This window comes from Cimex lectularius, unplaced genomic scaffold (genome assembly GCF_000648675.2).
Source record: "Cimex lectularius strain Harlan isolate CLEC.00 unplaced genomic scaffold, Clec_2.1 scaffold26, whole genome shotgun sequence".
NCBI lineage: Eukaryota > Metazoa > Arthropoda > Insecta > Hemiptera > Cimicidae > Cimex > Cimex lectularius.
This window is the reverse complement of record NW_019392721.1, coordinates 1,756,853-1,783,404: the sequence shown is the minus strand read 5'-3', so window position 1 is coordinate 1,783,404 and position 26,552 is coordinate 1,756,853. Positions and strand designations below refer to the sequence as shown.

Genomic DNA, 26,552 nt, shown 5'->3' with positions numbered 1-26,552 from the left:
GAATTTCAACGGTGCTATTAGATTTTCAGAGAAATGTTTAGATTAAAAGATATCACGATTTTCCGACGCCAGGACGTGATATCTTTCAAAATCGATAAAAAGCGAAATTACTCTGAAATGGTTGAGAATCGGACCATGGACAATATGAACTTTTTTGTTCATTTTAGGGTGAAGAATCTACTGGAGAAGTTTGTAGCACGAGTAGCAATTCACCCTGTATATATATATATATATATATATATATGTACATGTTCGCTCTATATATATAGCGAAGATGTACATATCGATATATATATGTATATATCGGTAAATGTTCTTTAAAAGCTAGATATAAAATGAAAGAATTGCATATTTTATAAGATCGAATTGGTTATGTAGGAAGCGACATGAGCGCCAACTGTTACAAGAAATGCAAAAATAAATAATTGTGTTCAAATAATAGTTCAAACTCCAATTTTAAATAAATATAATTACTGTTTGAAAGTAAACGAATGAATAAAGTGTTTAAAATTCTGGAGGAGGATTCCCTTTGTTTTACATGTTTTATTTTTACTGCAAGAAACATGTTTCTGTTCGGGTAAATGATTCGTACCCCCAGGCGTTCCTGACATGCTGCTTAACGCGCCAGCAGAGGACATTGAAAACGACCCCATCCTAAGGGGTACCAGTTGAGATGACTTTTTTGTCATTGTGTCTGTCTTATTGTTTTGGATTATGCCAAATTTTCTAGCAATTAATATTTTAGTCGTCACGTTCTTTCAAATCTTATAAGAATATCCCGAATGTCAGGATTTAAAGAGAAGATAGTTTTTAGTGTGGTGAAAACTAAAAGAAATTAGGAACATATTTTGAAGTGACATGAGAGACAGAGATGATATTAAAGCTAAAAATACCTTCTAAAGTAGGTTTATCCGCGACTACGTGCCATACTAAAAATGATCGAAATTTATTTGCGCTCTCTTTTCTATACAATTCCAAATTCTTTCGTTCTGTAAACGAATTTAGTATTCTTAATATCATAAAACTCATGCTAATACGTTTATAAAAGTTTTAAATTTAAAAAAATCTGTAATTTTTGGCATAAATATTTTTTTATTCAATGCTCTAGCTTTGATTTTGAATTTAGTGGCGAAACTAAAACAAAGAAGTATTAAATTTGTCACAACCTTAAATAGGGGGAAATTTGAACCTCAATTTTACAAATTGATCTCTTAGATCCTAAACAATATTATGCTTATTATTTATATGCAAATGTTATATTTTCTTATTTGTGTATTGCTATTATATAAATGGCTATTCAATGATTTTTTATATTTTATTTTACTTTACTTTACATTTTACAACATGCTTATTTCTTTTTATTGCTCTTTTATCTTTACATTTTACGTTTTTTACCATAATTTAAAAATTAGACACATAATCTAAATTACATGTATCAATACAATGTGTGTATGTAACATAAATGTATATTCGCATTTTACAGGCTTATGAAACCGTCGTCATTATTTACCTTGTAACAAAACAAAAAAATAAAAAAAAAGCTTTTTTCCTTCTTTTTTCTCATTTTTCCTTAGTATGTTAAATGTTAGTGTAACAATAATTGCATTTTTTAGCTTCTGTCTGTCTGTGTGTCTGTCTGTCTGTCTGTCTGTCTGTCTCTCTCTCTCTCTCTCTCTCTCTCTCTCTCTCTCTCTCTCNCACACACACACACACACACACACACACACACACACACACACACACACACACACACACACACACACACACAGAGCTAGAAACGATATAGATCCAAAGACAACACGAGATTCTGTCCGTTCAGGCCTGGATCAGTCTTGAAACCAAATAACTTTCCAAAATGTACAGGTCTGTACTTGAAGAATTCACCATTAAACAATTAAAGTGGGGTTCTATCATGGCAGAAAGAGGAAAATGAATGAATATTTTTCAATGGTGCTTTTATTCGAACAAAATATGTTCTGGTTTATAGCCTAGCAATAAATTTGATAATAATTACTTCGATTTACTATTGATTAATAATTCACTGAATTAATCTAAAAAACAACAACTCAGCACTCTCTTAATTTCGGTTTCATTAACAGTGAATTTGTAGCAGTTATTGAATATGCTTCAGCCTCGGTTATTTTATTCTTTCAATTTTTTTAAAATTAAAACGCATTTATCCCTTCTGATCCATATTTGTTATACCCAGTAAAACAATATATATTCTCTTTAACTTTGAGAGAGACAAAATGAAAACCCATTTGCTGCAGGTATTCAGTGTTGTTTTAAATCAATTACCAGGGCTAAAAGCAGTTCCGCCGCAATCCTGCATTAACGAGAAATATTTGCTGATTTGCACACTTCGATAATAAATAACAATTACAGCAATGATATTAAATTAGTTTCTATGCCTGGTTTAAAACAAATTTATCCGTGAGGGTTATTAAATGTTATATATGCATATGTATGTGTGTTTTTGTTTTATAGAGACTATATTTAGTAGTAGACGATATAGATATATATATTATATAGACAGATATATATATTGTGTGTTATAACTGATATGACTATTTTTTTTTAAATTATCAGGTTGTTCATTTTATCAGAAAAAGTCTATGAATGATTTTATTGTATGATAAAATGTGTTCCTTCTAGTGATTGAGCAGTCAAAAATCCGTTTTATCACTTGCCAACGTAATGTCCACGCTAACTATAAATTTAAACAAAAAAGAGGTTTCGTAAAACATTACAAAATAATTTCTAGATGCTAACAAATTGAATTCTACATTTTCTTTTTTGGAAAATTTACAAAAGCATTTTTATTGAATTGTGTATCAACTCGGTGACGATATAAATCGATTTTAATGTTGATTCCAAACGTTGCGTGATGTTTTAATGTGTACTCTCTCTCCAGGAATGATGACGTGAAGAAAAGCTGAGAGATGTGTAAATATGAACTACTTTATTCTTAAGTGACATGTTTTATGTAGTAGGGCAGCTACCTCAGAATCATACAGGCCTCTATTGTCCTAATTTTATTTTGTTATTATAAAGTTTTATCAAAATCGAGCCGAAATTAACGAAGTTGGTGATGGTGGGCATCTTTTCTGGACACCCTGTATATGTCGTAGATTGAGAAAGTTCAATAGCACAGGAGCGAGAAAGAGAGAGAGAAAGAGAGAGAGAGAGAGAGAGAGAGAGAGAGTGAGAACGTAACAGACAGCATGATACTAGACTGCATATGGAGTAGAATGACAAAAAAACGTGGTTTCTTACTCCGTCGCGAAGATTCGATCAATTATTCGATTGATCAGCCTCCATAGCTTTGCCAGCGGCTACTTGGTGTTAGATCTTGCTTGTGAATTTTCTTATCCTGTTTCCAAGAACCTGCACCTACATAGCTCTTCACAGAAACATAGAATGTGTTCTGCGGTCTCCTGCTTGCAGTATCTGCACAGTGTTCCTTCTGTCTGACTCCTATCCGGTGCATGTGCCTTTTTAAGTGGCAGTGCCATGTAAGGAGGGACCCACCCTGGGAGTCGTGGCCCAATATGTGTGGAACTACGGCGACGACGGGTGGTATAGTGTGGTTTGAGACTCGAGACCCCGAAAAGGCTCACCTCGTGTTCTCATCCACGGCCCTTGGATTGAGAGATGGTTAGGGTTCCTTCATTCTTTCCTGTGACCCCTTCCAACCCTTGGTTGCAAGGGGGGTATCCGGGCACAAAATAAAAGTGCAGCCCAGAGGGCGTGGCAACCTCTCTAAAGCACAAGCTGTACTCGTGTCGGCCTAGGGTCGGCATGGGCGGCGGGTGCCTTAGCAGAGTAACACGAGGGCCAGTGCACTAGATCCTGTCTGCATAGACCGGGAGGGTGTATGGCCGTCTGTACCACGGGGTAACTTAAATATTTCAAAATCAGCCCAAAGTTCCAATGGGAAAGGTTTTGTGGTGGCGCGTGGTGACGCCCCTGGCTGGAACTTAGACAGAGGCTGTATTCTATCTCTGATCTTCGTGAAGCTTGCGTATGGCTAGCGTAATTACCCCCGGCCTCACGGGAGACGTTGGACCGGACGACAGCGTGTAAGCGTTGAGGACGCAATGATCGTGCTACGTGAGCCTCGAATGCGTGAGTAAGCGAACGGAAACGGGTAGTGATTCGGTGTCTCTGACTCGAGTATGTTTTGCATTGTTGTGCGTATGACCGGCGTAGTACCCTTGGGGAAGCAAAGAATCGGACCACCTAGGCTGAGCATATGGCGTCCCTCGAATGCGCATGGCAGGTGTAGACTGAGCTCGATAAGAGACTTTACCTTAGGCGGTGCTCATCTAGGGTGTGGTTAGCAATTCCACTTTAAACTAAACCGCTGCCGGGGGGTTCCCGGAAGTTTCTACGCTAGGGGAGCTCCTATACTCAGGGAGATAGAGTGGCCTTCTCTATCTAGGGAGTACGCGGGAGGACAGGCTGATGTATTTCGGTCTGTTAGCCCTCTGCGTGCGGCATACAACCCGATGCACAATGCGGGCCCGACCATTCGGAGTGGACAAACGGAGAGCGAGGTTGTCTCGTCCCTTAGCGGCTGGGGTGCCTATACACCAATGCTGCGACGGTAACACTATTCCGTCGTATGCGGAGGTGCGTCAGCTCTCATCTTGAGAATCAAAACCTCCGATAAGGCCGAAAAGGCCAGGTGCGGACTCTGAAGATCCTCTTGACTTGTTGACGATGAGTTCTCGGGAACGGAATGCCCTGTAAGGAGGGGGGTTTCATCCCAAAGACTCCGGCTCCCATACCCTTGTCGGTTTTGAAGCCGTCAGTATACCAGTAGGAGTTTGCCTTTAACGGTGCTCATTTTGCCCATTCTTCCCGTTCTGGTATCAGAACTTTGTCTTTTTAGTAAAATTTACTTTTGAAAAGTGGCATCAATTGGTATGCCTAGAATGGCATCTGCTTGTATCTTCTCCCTCAGTTTCCATTGTCTATTTACATGGCTTATCCTTGCAGATGGTTGTCCATTTACGAGCCTGTGGGCTGCTACTCTGGCTTCTCCTTGGCTTCAAATATGAAGTGGTGGAAGGTTTAACTACACATCCAGGGCCACAGTTGATGTTGGGCTCAAGGCACCCGTGACACTGAGACAGCCTTGTCTTTGGGTGCCACTTAATGGCCTTGCTTTAGCCTGAAGAGTTTTGGTCTGCACCACTGTCCCATATGTCAACATTGGTCTAAGTACAGAACAGTATAGACATAGGGTCATTTTAGGGTTTAGACCGCAGTGCTTGGCACATAGCCTTCTGCACCTCCCCCAGGCAAGAAGAGGGAGAAAGAGATTTTTTAAGCTTTACTTTGGAAGGGATTCTCCAGCGTCCAGGGGAGACACGAAACATGTTTCTTCTACTTTTATATATCCTCATTCTAATTATTCTACACAATTAATACAATAATGTTTACAATTAATTATTAATTACTTACACAACTAATTAGATACACAAAGAAATAGTTATCCCAAGACGTTTTTAAGTAACCAAACAATTATGTAACACTGTGTAGATTTACCGAAAATTTGAGTATAAAACAAAGTTACGATTAATGTCAATTTTCTGATCAATAATCTTGTTAAACAAGTTATTCTTTCTACAAAAATTGTCTTCTTAAGAAAATAGTCTTCAGACGACAAGGCCATAATACAGATAACATACTTACAAATGAGCTTTTTCTTTTTAAAACGCAGTCATCCAGGGAATGTGTACGTTAGGTTCAAATTCAGGAAACTACAAATCATTTTTGCTGTGTTAGACATGTTTTTCACCACGTGGATTCATATTATTCTCATTTAAAATAAATCAAACCATGAAATTATCTTGTAATTCACTAGAAAACAGCTCATAGAACCAACTACCTTCCCTCTCGTGTACGATAGGAAACATTGTCAATTTAGCGGCAATCTCCGATGCCGGGATCGTGTGATTTAATATTGAATTAGCAAATTACCATAACGACCGCCGATCGGTGCCTCAACTGCCTGGCGTGTCACGCCCGTGTTTAGCCGCCACATAATCGTCTGGGGGCCCCTTTTTGATCCTGGTAAACCCTTTTTAAATGATTTACCCAAATCGCGTGAGTGAGCGGTGTAAAGAAAACGTTATAATGCCATTACCCTGAGCCTGGGGAAAATTAATTCTGTCGATTAAAAATTTTCGCCTGACACTGTCAACATAAAATAAATGTTATATAGAGAGCTATTTAAGTGATGCAACACTGAGAAAATCTAAAAAATAAGAGAGGATTAAATATCATTTTTAAATAGATTTACTACGAAATGACAGTTCGATACCTTGATAAAAAAAATCATTTTACATATTTATTGTATTGTTTATTTATATTAATAAAAAACATAGAGTTGAAAAAATATACAATAGCAAAAATCTTAGCTAGTGTGAATGAATTGTAGTGTATGGATATAATTTAATAGCCTGAATGGATAGGCTCATCCGAAGAGAATCGATAATTCTGGCGTAGTGTGAATAAATTGTGGTTTGGGGAAGTAATTTATTATCGTGAATGGAAAGGTTCATCATCAATTACCGCGAGAATTATCGACAACTTTGGGTCAGTGTGAATAAATTGTGGTATAAATATAATTTGTAAGTGTGACTAGAGATCAGTGGTGATTAGTGACCGTTAATCGATGATTATTCAGCAGTCATGAGATGCGGTCTGGTGTGATGTAGGTTTTTAAAAAAACATTTTCTTTATCGTGCCAACGTTTCGAACTTCATTGAGATCATCTTCAGGGCCTGGGATGTACAAACATTGTTTAAACTTTTCCACATCCTACATGTATTTGTTAAATTTAAACAAAGTTTGTAAATCCCAGGCACTGAAGATGATCTCAATAAAGTTCGAAACGTTGGCACGATAAAGAAAATGTTTTTTTGAAACTTACACCACACCAGACCGCATCTCAACAGTTCTGAACCTTCATGTGACTAGAGAGTTCATCCTCAACTATTCTCAGGGATTAAGAATACTGTAAATTAGTGGGAATAGATTGTGGTGTGTGGATGTAATTTATTAGCATACAGACGGTACTATTAACCCAGAAATCACTCGTAGAGAGACAATCCACTCTACAAAAATCCAGAAAAATTATTGATTAAATTGCAGGTAGGTTAGGTCAGGGCTTGGTCTTTTGATTCAACAGTTTATTGCCAAATATTCTGCCGCGAAAATAATTACAGACTGGATGAAATTGACACTCTATCTTCTGCCTAATAAACCTAGTTTATCTCGCTGCGATGAGTCTCAAACTTATTTATCACGTATTAAAGATTTTTCTTCGTTTAATACATACTAGAATTAATACAAAATGTGAAATCTTGTTGAGCTTTTTGACAGTGTGAAGCAGCACAAACTAAACGAAATTTAAAGAACGACCAGAATCGACAGCGAGCAGGTTCGGCTAATATCGGAACTGTAATGGAGCTTGAAGTTCGATTCGAAGCTTCGTCAGATGCCATAGAGTGAAACAGGGCTGTATTTTTTCGCCCTTGCTTTTTAACCTATACTCGGAAGCTATATTTAAAGAACCTTTAAACGATTTCCATACTACGACGTCCAGATCAATAATAGCCAGACATCGGCGGGAGCACATGTCTAATAATGACATCTCGTTGAAGCTTTAGATAGTGTAAAGCAGCACAAACTAATCGAAATTTTAAGAACCACCAGAATCGACAGACTAATATCGGAACTGTAATGAAGCTGAAGTTCGATTCGAGCAAGCTTCCTCAGATGCCAGAGTGAAACAGGGCTGTATTTTTTCACCCTTCCTTTTTAACCTACACTTAGATGCTCAACGATTTCGATACATAGGACCTCCAGATCAATAATGGCCAGACAGCAGCGAAAACAAATGGCCAATAATGTCTCCGGTTATGTAGCTCAAAATATGTCTATTTTTAAAATTTTATGATCGCATCGCCGTGATTAGAAAGTAATAAGCGAAGCAAACATAGTATACCCATTTTTATTTAATTCAATTTATGCAAAACCCAAAGTAATAGTTAAAAGCTAAAGTGAGAAAGGGCTGGAGTGAGTGGTAGGTGGGTTTTAAGGGTAGGAGACAATGTAATAATATGAAGAACCACATGTGTATTCCTAAGGCAGAATTTTGCTACAAGTGGCGGCAGGTTTAAGCAGGAGATCCGCATCGTTTCCTCCCGGGGTCCGACTACAACTCCCACCGTTCCCAACTAAGTTACCAAAGGTTAACAGAATAATATTGTATATGGTAATGGGTTCTTCTCTGCCCCTTTTCCTACGTCTTAACGAACCTTCAAACTTGTTACGCCTAACTCTCATCCTGAACAATTATTAATTCTGAAGTTCAACGAGGAGTCGTACTATTGTGCAATTATACTTTACATTCATGTCGTACCGGTTACCTCGTTATAGGCGTATTATGTGTTTACTGTATTTTTGCAATAAAATTATTTCCGTTTTGTTTTAATAATCAGTCGAGCTGATTTATGATTTGCATAATTATAAATCAGAATGTGAATGCGTTGATCAAATAGGTTTAACGATGTTAAGCACGACACTCTTTCTAAGTTCAATAAAGGAAAATAACAAATAATTTTAGATACATAGAAATCGTTGAAAAGATTAACAAACCGTTATCCAGTTACAAAGAGATTTGTAAAATTATAGAGATCTATAAAGCTCATGTAGCTTTGCTAGAAATATATCAATAGAAATATTGTCAAAAGCTTATTTGTTCCATCTCTTTCTTGAAAAATGGGAAAGGTAGAAAAATAAATTCAACGTCATTTATTATAGAACGCGACTGCAATACTATTTTATACGGATAAACCATGGAGAATTGTTAGGTTGGCGAAAAACACCTTATCTTCCAAGGAGCTTTTCCATTTTATTATTCTCTAACCTCGCTCACATCTATACCAGTGCTCACTTTATTTGTTATATGTATTCATAACCTACAGGTGCCGCCGCGGAACTCACGCGTAGGAAATTGTGTCAGTTTTTTATCCAGTCTGCCTCCACGCCGATCTGTCGCATCCATCTGATCAAATGAGCATAAATAAGTACAGGATCTCAAAAGTGAAAGTAGACATTATATTATCACTTTTTTTTTGTTATAGTGTCTCACTGATTCAGAAAAGGACAGAAACTTGCTCATAATGTTCAATTTCCTTACCCTCCCTGGAACGCAAAAGTTTCATTACAAAGTAAGATTAAACCGCTCTTGGGATAATCAACTTGACTTTATTTTCTAAAATGTACTCATTTAGTATCATTTCTCGAAGAAAAGTATTTTCAACAAAACTTAATATTCGAGACTTAATATATTAATATTTATATCCGAATTTAAAATAACAGAAAAAATCCGACCCATCCGACGCCGGAATTGATTATTTACTTGCATAAAGGGGTACGGATCATCGCGTTTTTTTTTTTTTTTTTTTTTTTTAACTCGTGTTATGCGGCCCATCTCAAGAAAAAACTCGACAAAAATGCTGAAGTTGAAAAGTGCAACGAAAACTGAGTCTCAAACATTATTTTAGTAAAATTGCACTGTAAAATCGATAGTTAATTGTCCTCTAAACCAAAAAACATTTCATTGAAACGAATTAATTTTCCTAAAATAAGGTATTCATTTATAAAAATACATTTTTCTCTTAATGTTATTATCTGATTTTGACAATTAATTTCTAGAATCGTTAGGTAGATGTTTTAGAATAGCTAAAGGTAAGAAATTTTAAAATGATGAGAAAAAAATTCAACTACGAAAAAAGCGTCAATTTTAATCAACACAAGCTTTTATCAAATTGAAACTTTTTATCATAAGACAATTTTATACCCATAAATTTTCATCAAACGTTTAGAAACACACATGTAAAAGTTTATTTGAATTGAGTGACCTTTGAAAAGTCTACCAATATGCAGGGTTTATCTTATATTGATAAGGTTGTTCTTGTCACGTTAAAGATATTTATTATCATTCAGAATACCAAAAGAGGTTTTCCAAATTTTAAATAATAATATACTAAAATAAATCTTGATTTATCGTATATTTGTAAATTTGCCGGAATGTTATATACCAATAACCATCAACAATCAGATAAATATAATCATAGAAATAATTATCTTCTAAAATAAAAACACATATACACACACACACACACACACATATATACATATATACTAAGACAGTTAAGTATCTACAGAAGATATATAAGGCAGAGAGAGGGAGAGCGAAAGAGAAAGAGAAAGAGAGAGATAGAGAGAGAGAGAGAGAGAGAGAGAGAGAGAGAGAGAGAGAGAGAGAGAAAGAAAGAGAGAGCGAAAGAAAGAAAGAGAGAGAGAGAGAGAGAGAGACAGAGAGAGAGAGAGAGATTTGATAAATGATTTATTTTTATAAATCTCGCAGAGCTAGGTCATTTGTCCTCTCTTTCACTCAATGACAAAACGAACATTTTACAATTTGAACTTACATACATGCGCTTCCAGATGATCATTTGTATATAATAATAAATAAATAAAAAATTCAAGCTGAATGCGGAACTGTAATAGCCGCCATAATTCTACAAGGCTAAGTTCCTTGAACTTAGAAATAGATACGCCGGTTTTCGTCTGATTTTTACAGACGGGTCCAAGACCGGCGATGGTGTGGCGTGTGCTGTGTATAGCGAGGGAGTAGCCACCTTCTGGTCGTTGCCCCATCATTGCAGCGTATACACGGCAGAGCTGAATGCGATTTGTCACGCTCTCGAGGCGGTGCGGACCGGGGAGGGTTCAGCCTTCCTCGTATGTACCGTCTCTCTGAGCGCTGTCTGGGCTATATGCGACAGGTTCTCTTGACCCTCTCATCGTGCTCTTGTTAGAGAAATACCGGGAGCTGGAGCCACTCGGAAAAACGGTGGTAATTGTCTGGGTTCCCGGACACGGCGGCCTGGAGGGTAACNAAAAAAAAAAAAAAAAAAAAAAACACACATTTAACTGCAATAAATCAAAGTAGAATGAAATGATAAAAAATTCACTAACAATGTTATCGATTAGATAAATATCAAATTAATTTTCATTACCTCATTAAAATTGTAATCAATAAGAAATAGAAATATAAGAAAGAGAGAGAGATAGAGAGATAGATAGATAGAGAGAGAGAGAGAGAGAGAGAGAGAGAGAGAGAGAGAGAGAGAGATACAGAGAGAACTTATATACATGATACTAGACTGTATATGGAGTCGAATGCCAAAAAACGTGGTTTCTCACTTCATCGAAAAGATTCGAATTAAAAAAAGATTATTTGAAAAATCTTGTCCCCATAAATTTTATTAGATTAAATTTCTATTTTCTCTTTCTTTTAAATCAGTTAACGATAAATTCAAATTATCGGATTCTGAAGGTTATCTTCAATTTCTTTATAACGCACGAATGAATTTTTGAGTTTCTGGTAGATTTTTTCTAGAATCGAAAGCACTTTCCAAAATAGCGAAAACATAGGCATTACATTAAAAAAGAAAAATAAAGTTGATCCGGGTTAACGCGACGTCTCATTAAAATTGAAATAGCGCCAGCAAATCCAATGTCAAAATTTACGTTTGGAACCACAATTGTACCATAAAATATCCAGCGTAAAAATAATGGCCTTTTTTTATGAAAGTTCACATGGTATATTAAACTACTTATTAATCTGTTGTTCGAAAATTTACAGAACATATACATTAAGATCAGGCAGCGTGTAATCAAGGGCTTTATTAATCCTTGTTAATATTCATTAACCATCAGAAAAAACGGCTAAAACATCGTATTATTTCATAATAGTAAATTTTAAAAGTCAGCTTGTTTCTATTTTTTTCTTTTTTTTCAGTTCTAACATTTCATCCCTGACTGGCATTATAAATACCCCCATCGTTCTAGTCGAATAATTTCACTGTGGTCGTTTGGACGAGGAGTCACATGATATGTGCGAATCGGAGAGAAAAAGAGAACCTGGTTAGATATTGTGGCGTTAATATAGGCCAGGGGGTGGCATCTCTTAACAGTTTCGGTTGGAAAAGGGAAGAAGGCGTACAGGAAATGACGTCGTACATTGTCGCTATGCTCATACTCCTGCGGAAACGCCCGGAAAAAATAATACCCTTTTTTGATATACAGTCTTATAAAATCTTTATACAGCTAAAGCTCGTATATATTTGGCACTAAAGCGGTCTCCGTTAAATATTGACTATGAAGGTTTTTTTTCTCTCATACATTAACTACTATCTTCCTGGCTCTTTATTCCTCCAGTCAATGTGGCGATTGCATAGAAGATAGCATATAAACTAGTGCAATAGAAGGCAATAATAAAAATATCGTAAGGAATAAACGTAATTAATTATAAATTACTAAAAATTTTATTTATCTTCTGATTTTCCTATGTAAAAATGTGTAGGTGCGGGTATTGTTTTATTTTCAAACGCCATGAATTATTACATGCAGAAACAATTAGAAGATATCAAATTCAGGCACATTCTTTTTCATTATTTCATTTTTGGTAACCGGCCTGTATACAATCGAAAGATCTAGGGCGTTGGCTTTTTCGTTTCCGGTGTGCTTAGTGTATGCCATCCATGCAATCTCTGCTTTCTCGAACGTTTTGGTTTTCACATTGTATACAATTCACTATTTTTCGTGGTCCGCTTGACCAATTATCGTTCAATTAATTAAGGTTTTTAGTTGGGGTAAAAAAGTCAGTGTCATTGAGTCATCAGTGTGTGTTGAGGTGGGAGGTTAGTATCCTAGTGGATCGAGGTCGCCATAGCTCAAGTGGTAGAGCAGCGGCGTATCTAGCCGAAGGTTGTGGGTTCGAATCCCGCTCGTGACACAGACTTTTTTATCTCAACTAAAAACATTAATTAATTGAAAGATATTAATTGGTAAAGCGGACCACAAAACTAGTCAACTTAGTTTTTTATACTAACCTTACGGAAACACAAAACCAAGTCAGTTATAACATTAATTTTCACTAGTTTCCACAATTGTTATTTAAAGTTTAAATAAGATTTTCTTGTATCTGTAAATACTGACGGTTATGGTGGTAACAAAAGTTTCCCTTATGTATATGTACTTCATTTTTTCAACATTCAGCTTTAAGAAAATTTTACTATAATCTATGACCTATTAAACTTATTTATAAAACCAAATAATATCTTTCAATTAATCTATCTTTATTTAAGTTGAGATAAAAAAGTCAGTGTCACGAGCGGGATTCGAACCCACGAACTTCGGCTTGATACGCCGCTACTGTACCACTTGAGCTTTCGTGACTTTGATCCACCCGGACACTAACTTCCCATCTCAACCCCACCTTTTAAATTTTCCTTCCTTTTTGCCATTTTTCAAATGTCGTGTAATCTATTTGATTCTCGGCGGCGTATCTAGCCGGAGGTCGTGGGTTCGACTCCCTCTCGTGACATTGACTTTTTATCTCAACTGAAAACCTCAATTCATTGAAAGATATTAATTGGTCAAGCGGACCACGAAAACTAGTGCATTTCTCGAAAGTTGCGTTTGTATTTTTTTCCGTGTTTAGTATCAATTAATTAAGGTTTTTAGCTGAGATAAAAAGTCAGTGTCACGAGCGGTATTCGAACCCACGACCTTCTGCTTGATACACCGCTACTCAACCACTTGAGCTATTGTGACTTCGATCCACCCGGACTCCAAAAAAATGACATTTTGCTGTCAGAGTGGATTGAAGTCACGATAGCTCAAGTGGTTGAGTAGCGGCGTAGCAAGCCGAAGTTCGTGGGTTCGAATCCCGCTCGTGACACTGATTTTTTTATCTCAACTAAAAACTTAATTAATTGAATTGTATAAAATAGTATTATACTGTAGTTCCGTAAATAATGAAATAATTAATTTTGTCTGACCTGAATGATTTTTAATATAATATCGAAAATATTTCTTCATATTCGTATCAGAATTCATCACATATTTCGCGTTTTTTGAGATTGATAACTTTTAAAGCTTTGCTATCTCATGAAGCGTATCTGTATAAGTATATACGTGGTAATTTATCATTATTCAATGTCCCTCACTTCTCCAACATCTAATAGAATTCAACGAACAGAAAATATACGGTTTAAAGCCAGCCATATATAAAAAAAGTTTAAAAAATAAACTAACTTCGAATGTTTAAAACATAATTATAATATTTAAATTAATTTACACTTTTTATATATTTTTGTGTTATTATGTATATAGAAGAAGTTTTGAAATTTAGAATTTTCCAACATTAAAGATCCCACATTTGTAACAAATAAGTCTGATGTAATTTTCAAAATCAATTTTATAAATTGTCCGGCAACTGATATCGGAATTACATCCCAATATCAGGGTAAGAGGGTAAAACAACATATGTTTGATTGAAAAAAAAAATCCTACAGCATTGGCTACTCACCATTTTGAACACTAACACAATTCCGATTTCAACAATGCAAAAATATTAAACACAGAATAAACAAAAGGGATAAACATAACATCAAGGTTATTCGGGACGTTAATTTCCAGGATTGCGAGATTAGCTCAGTACTGAATCAAGCTATAACTAGTTGTGCCGCAATACATTTAACCTTATTGCTCGTAACAAAGGAACAGTATAAATCATGTATTATTACGTGTTTGAAAACCGAATAGGCCGCTGCATTGGTCGAGGTCGTTAGCCTTTGGGAACTTACTTCGATTACGAATGTCCATAGAGAACCGTTTGTAAAATTAAATTCGAAATTGGACGATAAAAAAAGAAGAAGATCGAAATCTAATAATTCCATTTTCAGGTTGACAAATTCCTTGCAATTCCAATACACGAACGTCCAAAGTTATAACAGGAAAAATCATTTCATGAAATCGTCTGATGGGAAAGACGTACACATTAAATGAAATAGCCTGGCGAGAGATTGATAGAAGAGCTGGCAATTTTCTCCACTTCCGCTTCATGTTTGGACGAATGGCCGGGGTAGTTTCCGGCTGATAAGAGCCGATCCATGGTGGTTTTTTTCAAGAAGCGCTATATATTTAGACCCCCCTATTTAGCACTACCGATCCGTCAAACTACCCATTCAAAAAAGACTTATAACGAATTTGCATTTTTAGGGCGAGTACTCTACTTGACATCAATCATTTGTTTAAAAAAATCTTCAATGTAGAAGTTGACAACCGCGTCAGCAAAATATAGACCGTTTTAGCTCGCGTCAAACATGATGTAGTATGTGTAAACAATGTATTGATTACTCGTAGGGTTCCGTGGCGTCGTCCCGGATTACTTAGCATATAAAAATATTCATAATGTATAAAAATTTATCGTTTTGTACAACGAATAGAATATGTGATCATTTGTTTTTAGTTCTGTTATCGAGTTATTCTTTTTGAAAGCCATTTTGTCAATGCTGTGTTGGATCATATTTTCAAAAACTAATATAAGGCGATCGTTCACACATTTGTCAAGCATTTTTGATAACATGAAGAGAAACTGGCCTGTAATTCCCCAAAGGTTTCTTATCACCCCCTTTGTTTAGTAGAAATATTGTATTTTTAATGTTAGCAATTTATCCTCTCGAAAACTCAGATTAAAAATAAAAGAATTTTTTTTGCCTATGTAGAACTATATATCAAACAAAATGTTTTTAGTGTTTAAACTCTTCTTAAATTATAGTACAATTAATTAAGGTTTTTTGGTTGAGATAAAAAAGTCAATGGCACGAGCTGGATTCGAACCCACGATCTTCAGCTAAATACGCCGCTGCTCTACCACTTGAGCTATCGTGATCTCGATCCACTCGGACACTAACTTCCCATCTCAACTCCACCTTTTGAATTTTCCCTCTTTGGTGCCATTTTTCAAATGTCGTGTAATCGGATTGGATTCTCGACGACAAATGGTTCCTGGTTAATTGCTCAAGCGGACCACGAAATTAGTGGAATTAAATTATAATGTAATAGTATTTTGCCCCTCGAGCATGTACATGACTTGGGTAATATTTATAAATGTACCTCATCGACCCGATTTAGATTAGTTTGTTATTGCAGGTTGATGGAGGAATATTGAGTACCCCATCTACTAAGTAGATTGAATGCATTGTTTATAGGTGTGAATATATTTATTTGTGTGAATGCGAATTGATGTCTGTTGTTATATTTTGCATGCGCCGGAGCCTGAAATGACCAAGCTGTCTGATGCTTTTAAAAAATATTATTATACTATATTTATTAAATTTATTTTAAATTTTTTTATCAAGAACGTATTTTTTAATTTTAATTTTGCTGTTGCTTTCTTTCTACACGGCGTGTAAGATACAGTAATGCTCGCCAGCTATTTGACTTTATTTTAATGTAGGTATTGTTAAGAATTTTATAGTTACACCTTTTTTGTTCGTGGCATCATATTTTCAATTAAAATTTTTCCAATTAATTTTAAAGTGATCTTTTCCGTTAGAATTTAGCGGTGGTAATGGCCTCATTTTCATTTTGAACATCTAAAAATGAATAAAAAATCAAGAACATATTTTTTTATTCTAGTATTGCCGTTGCTGTTTTCTGCACGGCGTGTACGATACAGTACCGCACGACAGCGCAGTATTGCCAGTGTTATTTGATTTTATTGTGATATAGGAATGGTTGAGAATTTTATAGTTACACCTTTTTGGTTAGTGGCATCATATTTTCAATTATAAATTTTCCAATTAATTTTAAAGTGGTATTTTTCGTTAGAATTTAGAGGTAGTAGTGACTTAGTAATTCTAACATAAGCCAATCAAAGATGGCCATATTTTCATTATGAACATCTAAAAATGAATAAAAAATCAAGAACATATTTTTTTAATCTAGTATTGCCGTTGCTGTTTTCTCCACGGCGTGTACGATACAGTACCGCACGACAGCGCAGTGTTGTCAGAGTTATTTGACTTTATTTTGATATAGGAATGGTTGAGAATTTTATAAATACACCTTTTTTGTTAGTGGCATCATATTTTCAATTAAAAATTTTTCCAAATAATTTTAAAGTGATATTTTAAGTTAGAATTTAGTCGAAGTAGTTAGTTCGTAATTCTGACATAAGTCAATTAAAGGTGGCCACAGTTTCCTTTAGAATTTCTCAAAATGTTATTTGTTTTGATGAATGGAGTTAATTGTATATTATGAAGTAGGCAGAGGTATGTTCATGATCAAACGGAAAAGGATTTCGGTCAGTGTCAATTGTCATGATGTCTCACCCATCTCTCTCTTTCACAAAGGGTCGAACTAGCAATCGACTGGGGAATTGAGCCCATTAGCCCGCCGATGAAAACGGAACGATTCTGTTGTTGAGTGATGCGGGATTCGCCCATCATGGGATGGACCGAGCATCTAAGATGAAGGAGCCCCAGATGAGACATAGTTCGGGAATTAGCTAAGGCAAATGAAACCCACTCAGCAAGTCTGGCAACTCGCCCTAAATACAGCAATAAAACACAAGGCTAATTCCATCCCACCTACCTCCTGGGCTGGAATGTTTATCTCATCCCCCTCTTTCCGGATGACCTCATAAAATACCAAATTATTTTTATTTCATCCCACTGTAGCTACCGTATTTCTTAAACACATTATCGTCGATTAATGAACTGGGGATGTTACCATAATATAAATTATCTAAAAAAAGTTCATCATAAAAGACTAGCACAATTTTCAACAAAATATACAATATTATAAAAACTGTACTATTACACTGTACGTGATGTTAGATTTTGAATCATGTTAAATAATTAACAAAAAATAAATGAACATGTAGATTGTTGGTAATTAAGCTTGATTACATGATTTAGTTACTACCTTTATAAGAAAATGAGCCCATTCGTTCAGAACAAAACAAATAACTTTATGACATGAAAAACTTGGTATTTCATCATTTATTAAAATAATCTCATTTCAAATTCGGAGAAGTTACGTAAAAAATTGAAACCAATTTTTTTATTTTTGGAAATCATGAAACGAGATAACTTTGACTCCAGGTTTTTTTTCCATTACCTTTTTTGTTGCTTAAGGCTGTTGTCTGGAACTCTGAAAACAAGAGACGACAGGCTTGAAAATTATGGAAAAAGTGACAAAGTTCATTAATTTTTACAATGTAATCTTTGCGGTGTGAAAGCGAGCGTCGTCCTGAAGCAGAAATGGGCTTCTTTGATTAACTAATCCCGGATCAAAATTCTTAAGTTTTAAGTGACGCCGGTTCAGAATGGCAGAGTAGGTCTTTCCTGTCGTGGATTGACCTCGATCCAAAAGTTCAAGGTACGCAATATTTTCGTCAGTACAGAAAATAATGATTAATTTTCTCCTTCATCAGAGGAAAACCTGAATCCAATTAAACAAACATGGACCTATTTATAGGCGAAAATCATAAGTGATAGACCAACTCTACTTAGTCAGTGAACTGAACTTTGACATTGTATAAGCTGTAGGGAAAGTTTTTCTCATGGCAGCATTTTTTGCCAATTTCTTTTTTTAATATACACTTCAGTATCTACGTATTTCAACTCACACCTTTGCTGATTATACAGTAATTTTGAAACGTAATTTCCCTCAATAAACCCTAATATATATAATAATATCTGAATGAATTAGCAGCATGATTCACAAAATATAAACTCAATATAAAGTCAACTACAAACTTACAATTTTTTGACGGTATACTTCCTGATGTTTTGGAACTTCTTAATAATATGAAAAAATATTTTTTCCACAATAAGCGTTTATTTTGTCAGTAGCGTTTCGGTCTAATATAGACCATCTTCAGTGACTTTTTTTTATATAAAGTGATTTGACGGATTTATATTGTTATAAGTTCAAAAATGGATGTCTGGACGACTACGGACTTGGCGAGTTGTCTGACTTCTTCAAGTGAATATGTTCTTTAAGTAACAATGTTTAAAAATATGTAGATGTTTAAGGCCCTATAGTATTTAAGTATGAACTAAAAATGGGATGAATTGGTTTTTAACCCGTCTCAAACGAAAGAATTTTATAAATTTGAATTATTTTGGATAAAACATAGATATTTATTTATTTATTTTTATTTTTTTTGCTGGGGCTTCCGACATCTAGGTCATTTAAACCCCCACTAAGTCTATATTCTATACACGTTCATACAAATAAATACATTTATACACTTAAATACCTCCATACAGTTCGCTTATTTCGTTTGGTCGGTGGAGTACTTGATATTCCTCCACCGACCTACACTTAAACTAAACTAGATTGGGGGTCGATGGGGTACTTTTATAAATATTCCGCCATCGACCCCNGAGAGAGAGAGAGAGAGAGAGAGAGAGAGAGAGAGAGGGAGAGAGAGAGAGAGAGAGAGGGAGAGAGAGAGAGAGAGCCTGGTTTAAAACAAATTTATCCGAGAGGGTTATTAAATGTTATATATATATATACATATGTATGTATGTTTTTGTTTTATAGAGACTATATTTAGTAGTAGACGATATAGATATATATTATATAGATAGATATATATATATAACTGATATGACAATATTTTTTTTTAATTAGAAGGTTGGTCATTTTATCAGGTCTAGGAATGATTTTAATATTTGATAAAATGTGTTCCTTGTAGTGATTCAGTAATGTAGTCAAAAATCCGTTTTACCACTTGCCAACGTAATGTCCACGCTAACTATAAATTTATACAAAGAAGAGGTTTCGTAAAACATTACAAAATAATTTCTAGATGCTAACAAATTGAATTCTACTTTTTCTTTTTTGGAAAATTTACAAAAGTATTTTTTACTGGATTGTGTATTAACTCGGTGACGATAGCAATCGATTTTAATGCTGATTCCAAACGTTGCGTGATGTGTTTATGTGTACTTTCTTTCCAGGAATGACGACGTGAAGAAAAGCTGAGAGATGTGTAAACATAAACCACTTTATTCTTAAGTGACATGTTTTATGTAGTAGGGCAGTTACTGCAGAATCATACAGGCCTCTATTGTCCGAATTTTATTTTGTGGACAACCAGTATATGTCGTAGATTGAGAAAGTTCATCAACACAGAACAGAGAGAGATAAATAGATAGATAGATAGATAGGTAGAGGGAGAGAGAGAAAGAGAGACAGACAGAGAGACAGAGTATGAAAAAGAGGGATGAAAGAGGAAGGTAAAGAGGAAGTGAAAGAGTAGGAGGGAGAGAAAGAGAGAGAGAAAAAGAAATAAAAACAAAGAAAGAGTGTGAGAGAGAGAAATATAAAGAGTGTAAGGAGAAAGAGTAAAAATAAAATATTTCAAACCTAGCTTACCTTTTGTACATTAGAAGATGGAAAAATGGAATGGAGCAAATAGCGTTTAATGACCATCTTTTCGGTTATTATCTCACATTACGTGTTTGAAAACAAGATATGAAATAATGATATCTTGTGAAATATGATATATCTATAATGAAATGAAAATTATGAATGATTAAATTCACTAATTTCGTGGTCCGCTTGACCAATTAATATATTACAATTAATTAAGGTTTTTAGTTGAGATAAAAAAGTCATTGTCACGAGCGGGATTCGAACCCACGATCTTCGGCTAGATACGCCGCTGCACTACCACTTGAGCTATCGTGGCCTCGATCCACTCGGACACTAACTTCCCATCTCAACCCCACCTTTTGAATTTTCCCTCCTTTTTGCCATTTTTCAAATGCCGTTTAAATATTATAATTATGTTTTAAACATTCGAAGTTAGTTTATTTTTTAAACTTTTTTTTTATATATGGCTGGCTTTAAACCGTATATTTTCTGTTCATTGAATTCTATTAGATGTTGGAGAAGTGAGGGACATTGAATAATGATAAATTACCACGTATATACTTATACAGATACGCTTCATGAGATAGCGAAGCTTTAAAAGTTATCAATCTCAAAAAACGCGAAATATGTGATGAATTCTGATACGAATATGAAGAAATATTTTCGATATTATATTAAAAATCATTCAGGTCAGACAAAATTAATTATTTCATTATTTACGGAACTACAGTATAATACTATTTTATACAATTCAATTAATTAAGTTTTTAGTTGGGATAAAAAAGTCAGTGTCACGTGCGGGATTCGAACCCACGACCTTCGGCTTGATACGCCCCTACTCAACCACTTGAGCTANCGGAAACAGGGCTTAGCTGGAGTTATTTTATAAAGTTCTGTAATAAAATCATAAGATTTCTGACTGCGATTTCCCTTAAACTGTAATTATGATGAGGTAGGCACTCCTTTTTGCCATTTTTAATCGGATTGGATTTTTTTTTTTAAATGAGGGAAAATTCAAAAGGTGGGGTTGAGATGGGAAGTTAGTGTCCGAGTGGATTGAGGTCACGATAGCTCAAGTGGTACAGCAGCGGCGTATCTAGCCGAAGATCGTGGGTTCGAATCCCCCTCGTGCCATTGACTTTTGTACCTCAACTAAAAACCTTAATTAATTGTAATTATGAATGATTTTGAACTTATGGAACGTTGTACTTTTAACCGCAGAATGGTTACAAATGGTAGACCAGGTAGAAAACATGATAATTCCATAAAGTTATTTTCTGAAAATAATGCTATTGTATAATTAGTTCTATAGTTACTGAAATAAACGTTATAATATTTCTATAACATTAAACGTGGTAATATTTCATATGGTTCTACCAATGATTCTCTTATGTAATTTTTTCATGAAGTTTGTCTGAAGGAGTAAGATGACCAACATAATTAAAAACGACTATGCATCAAACAACATATTTGCTCCATATTTATTTCACAGTGTAATTGGAAATTTTTAACTTTTTTTATAAATAAAAAGGCAAGAAATAATAATAATAAATTGCCTGGGGCGATAGAGTATAACAATAAAATTTATTCTTTATAATTCATAATGTTATAAAAGTAATTAGATTTTTTTATGTTAAACTACATCGCCATTTTACGTATTGTTAGGCAATTTATAAAATTTTAATAACGCGACCCCATTGATTCTTGATTGAAAGCTGATCCTCTTATTTTGCTTTTAAAACAGGAACACCCTTGTGAAAATTAATGGATTTCTTGTTCAACCGAGCTGACAATGATTCCGATTATCGAACATAAATCTAAAAAACGTGCGTTATAAAACCGAGCTTAAGCTTTCAGACGAGCTTTCTCTTGCTTTTACTGTTTCTACGAGATGCCATGCATTTTCGTTCTAGTTTATTGTCTATGAAGTAAAACATAAACTATTAACATGTTTCTATTCAATGAAAGATAATTCAATAGTTTATACTTATATTTTGTTTAACCTAGTATAAAAACTAACCAATAAAAATTATTGAAGTACATAATAAGTAAATTTATTTGATTAATAGAATTATCTATTTATTAGCTTTTCCCCAGATGTACACTGTCTAAAAAATTTAAATTGATTACAAATAATTTATTTAATGCAAATTATTATATTTTACATAATTCAATGTTCTGGTTAATTAAATTTACTGGTTTTACATCGTCTTTGATCTATGGTATAAAGAGTGTAGAAATTACTTTATCAAATTGCTCAAAGTTTTTGTCCTAAGTCCTCTTTGGAGACAAGAAAGGGGCTTGACGAGTTAAGCCTCATTATACTAATAGGGTTAATCTCAATTGCTGGAAATACACCTTGCATTTTCAACTGTAATAATGCGATTTGCACTTTTTTGTTTTTTGTAAAAGAAGTGTCTAAATCAAAAAAATACGATACTTTTTACGGCAAATTGAAATGATTCAACAAATTTTTTTTCAATTTGACTTATGCAAATATATGTCTAACTTACATTTTTATAGATGTTTTCATCATTTAATGATGGACAATAAATAACAGATCATCAGATCAGGCATTTAAATCAGCAACACCAAAAGCTATACGTATATTTTGCCTTTCCTATGTTTTTTGCTATGTCCTTATCCATCATAATACTAAGGGAAATGCAATTTATTAATTGAAATCTCCTCATCGGATTTGGAGTTATTTGCACGTTCTGACATTGTACCATCTGTTCTATCATCTCAAAAATGCTATTTAAACGTCATATACGGCGTCGTATACCATGTTTGTATGAGCAATTTTAGCTGTGCTGTTTAGCTCGAAAAAGTATATATTTTTACTGGTTTTTCGAGTTTCCCCTACTGGTTGAGGCGCGAAATGCGAGTTAGGGAATGGAAGCTTCCAACTAGTTCAAGTTGATCTGCTTTACCAATCTTGTCAAAAATTAGTCAGTTGTACAGATACTTTCGAAAACTAACGAAATATCAAAAGTCTAGAAAAACTTCGAAAAATTATGTATTTTTCCGGTTTTTCGAGTTTGACCTACTGGCTGAGGCGCGAGATACGAGTTAGGGAATGAAAGCTTCCGACTTGTTCAACTTGATCTCATTTACGATTCGTGTCAAAAATTGGATATTTAGAAATACTTTCTAAAACTAACGAAATATCAAAAGTCTAGAAAAACTTCGAAAAATTATGTATTTTTCCGGTTTTTCGAGTTTGACCTACTGGCTGAGGCGCGAGATACGAGTTAGGGAATGAAAGCTTCCGACTTGTTCAACTTGATCTCATTTACGATTCGTGTCAAAAATTGGATATTTAGAAATACTTTCTAAAACTAACGAAATATCAAAAGTTCAAAAAAAAATCGAAAAAGTATGTATTTTTAGCGGTTTTTTTTAGTTTCTCCTACTGGTCGAGGCGCGAGTTGCGAGTTGAGGAATGGAGGCTTCTATCTAACTAGTTCAACTTGATCTCGTGAAGCAATCTTGTCAAAAATTGGTAACAATATGTTCAAATACTTTCGAAAACTAAAGAAATATCAAAAGTTCACAAAAACATCGAAAAAGCATGTATTTTTACCGGTTTTTTTGAGTTTCCCCTACTGGTTGAGGCGCGAATTGCGAGTTAGGGAATGGAAGCTTCTAACTAGTTCTAAATGATTGCCTTCATCAATTTTGTCAAAAATTAGTCACAATTTGTATAGATACTTTCGAAAACTAACGAAATATCAAAAGTCTAGAAAAACCATCGAAAAAGTACGTATTTTTAGCGTTTTTTTTTTAGTTTCACCTACTGGTTGAGGCGCGAATTGCGAGTTAGGGAATGGAAGCTTCCAACTAGTTCTAATTGATTGCCTTTATCAATCTTGTCAAAAATTGGTCACAATATGTTCAAATATTTTCTAAAACTAACGAAATATCAAAAGTTCAAAAAACCATCGAAAAAGTATGTATTTTTAGCGTTTTTTTTTAGTTTCACCTACTGGTTGAGGCGCGAATTGCGAGTTAGGGAATGGAAGCTTCCAACTAGTTCTACTTGATCTCCTTTATCAATCTTGTCAAAAATTATTCACAATTTTGAGAAATACTTTCTAAAACTAACGAAATATCAAAAGTTCAAAAAAACATCGAAAAAGTATGTATTTTTACCGGTTTTTCGCGTATGACCTACCGGTTGAGAGGAGAGTTGCGATTTAGTGATGGAGGCTTCCAACTAGTTCGACTTAATCTCCTTTCCCAAACTTGTCAAAAATTGATCACAATATGTACAAATATTTTCTAAACACAGAATATCACTTTAAAAAAAACTATAGAACTGCTGAAATGTGCAGGCATTGAACAAAATAAAAATATCCACTATTATAAAAAGTGAACATATTATAAACGAAATAGTAACCAACATGAATTTATTCTTCATTAAAATCTATTTTTTAATGAATGTCAAATGCATAGCATTAAAAAATCCAACCTATCTCATTCAATATGGTAATTTTGTAAATAGCAGCGACGTATCGTGGGTTCGAATCCCTCTCGTGCCATTCACTTTTTATCTCAACTAAAAATCTTAATTAATTGTAATATATTAATTGGTCTAGCGGACCACGAAATTAATGAATTTAATGATTAAAAATGAAGTATACTTCACTAAAGCTCTCCGTGGCCATTTCATTTGTCGTCGAGAATCCAATCCGATTACACGACATTTGAAAAATGGCAAAAAGGAGGGAAAATTCAAAAGGTGGGGTTGAGATTGGAAGTTGGTGTCCGAGTGGATCGAGATCACGATAGCTCAAGTGGTAGAGCAGCTGCGTATCAAGCCGAAGATCGTAGGTTCGAATCCCGCTCGTGCCATTGACTTTTTTATCTGAACTAAAAACTTTAATTAATCGTAATATATTAATTGGTCAAGCGGACCACGAAATTAGTGAATTTAATTAATTAATAAAGGAGTAACACTTTAGTTATTAATGTTTAAAATTTTTCCAGCATCAAATGACACTCACACACTCCCCTCATTTAATCCGACCTGCTTTCATCATATTTACAACGGTAAAAAAACAATTCATTAGTTTGTTCCGAACTACTGGGAAATTCACTGGCAAAGTTTACTAATTTTCATCCCTCAATTCAGAAGGGAGAACAAAACATGTTTCCTAACCAAAATTCCACTACATGCCTCACAGTTTACAATTCTTTTCTGAGGATATAATATTAAAAAAAACATGAATTGGTATGTAAAAATGGTGGTGGATATGTTTTAATACTTTAGAGTTGATTTATATTCGATCGATTGTTACATTTTTCTGAAAGACGTTGGTCGGTTTGTTTTTTAGTCCTGCATGCTAGATTAATTACAATAATAACCCAAGTTTATGGTCTTGTTTTACGAGAGGTTAGTAGAGATATTAATTTTTTTCTAAATCCAGTGCCAGATAAAATTAATAGTATGATTTCATCACAACCGATTAAAAAAATGCTTACAAATTATTATATAATATATTACCTTTAATTGAAACAATAACATTTTGTTTATTTTTTTAGACATTACAACTCTTCATCACATTATATATATTATATATGAATATGGCTACTTGTTATCTAACTCTACTTTACAGATCGAAAGAGCGGTTTGAAGCAAAATTCGCACGTTTTTTTGGTTTTTAGCTTTTGAAGATCATTTTTGGTTCCAAAAATGTTTGGTTTCGTGTGTCAAAATTTGATTGGTTCCTAATTGTGAAACAAAATTTGCTCCTTATTTTGATAGCAGAAAGAAATAAGTGAAGTTTGTGCAGTATTACATTTTTTGAGTTGCATTATACATCGGCAAAATATTTAGAGGATTATGTCCCAACCAATTGCAGATCGATTTCATCGGGATTATTACCATGATTTTGTTGACCTTCGAACATACAGAATTAAGAGAAATATGGAAGGATTTTTGGCTACGCGTTATTTACTTTCTTTAATATTTGTTATTTGCCGATTTTTATTAAAACCGACTTTACAAAAAAAATTAAAGCCGACAATGTCTAATTGCGTTGGTTAATATTTTATTTTGAAATTTTTATAGCACAGCTCTGTTTGGCTCAGCCCTACAATCGTATACCAAAAATCCACATCGGTTTAAGGATCGGGTTTAAAAACGGTTTTGTTACGGATAGACCAACGGTACTTTTTTTTCAAAACGCCAATGCACTTGTTATCATTTA

General features: G+C 34.4%; 1 protein-coding gene and 1 non-coding gene across 2 annotated transcripts in view; both read left to right on the top strand.

The window, feature by feature from the left end:
* The window catches only part of LOC106664028 (acid sphingomyelinase-like phosphodiesterase 3a), a 794,759-nt gene that overhangs the window by 140,991 nt on the left and 627,216 nt on the right, over window positions 1-26,552 (top strand). The window lies entirely within an intron of this gene.
* Trnaa-agc lies at window positions 13,765-13,837 on the top strand. The gene has a single exon. It is a non-coding gene; the product is annotated as a tRNA-Ala (tRNA).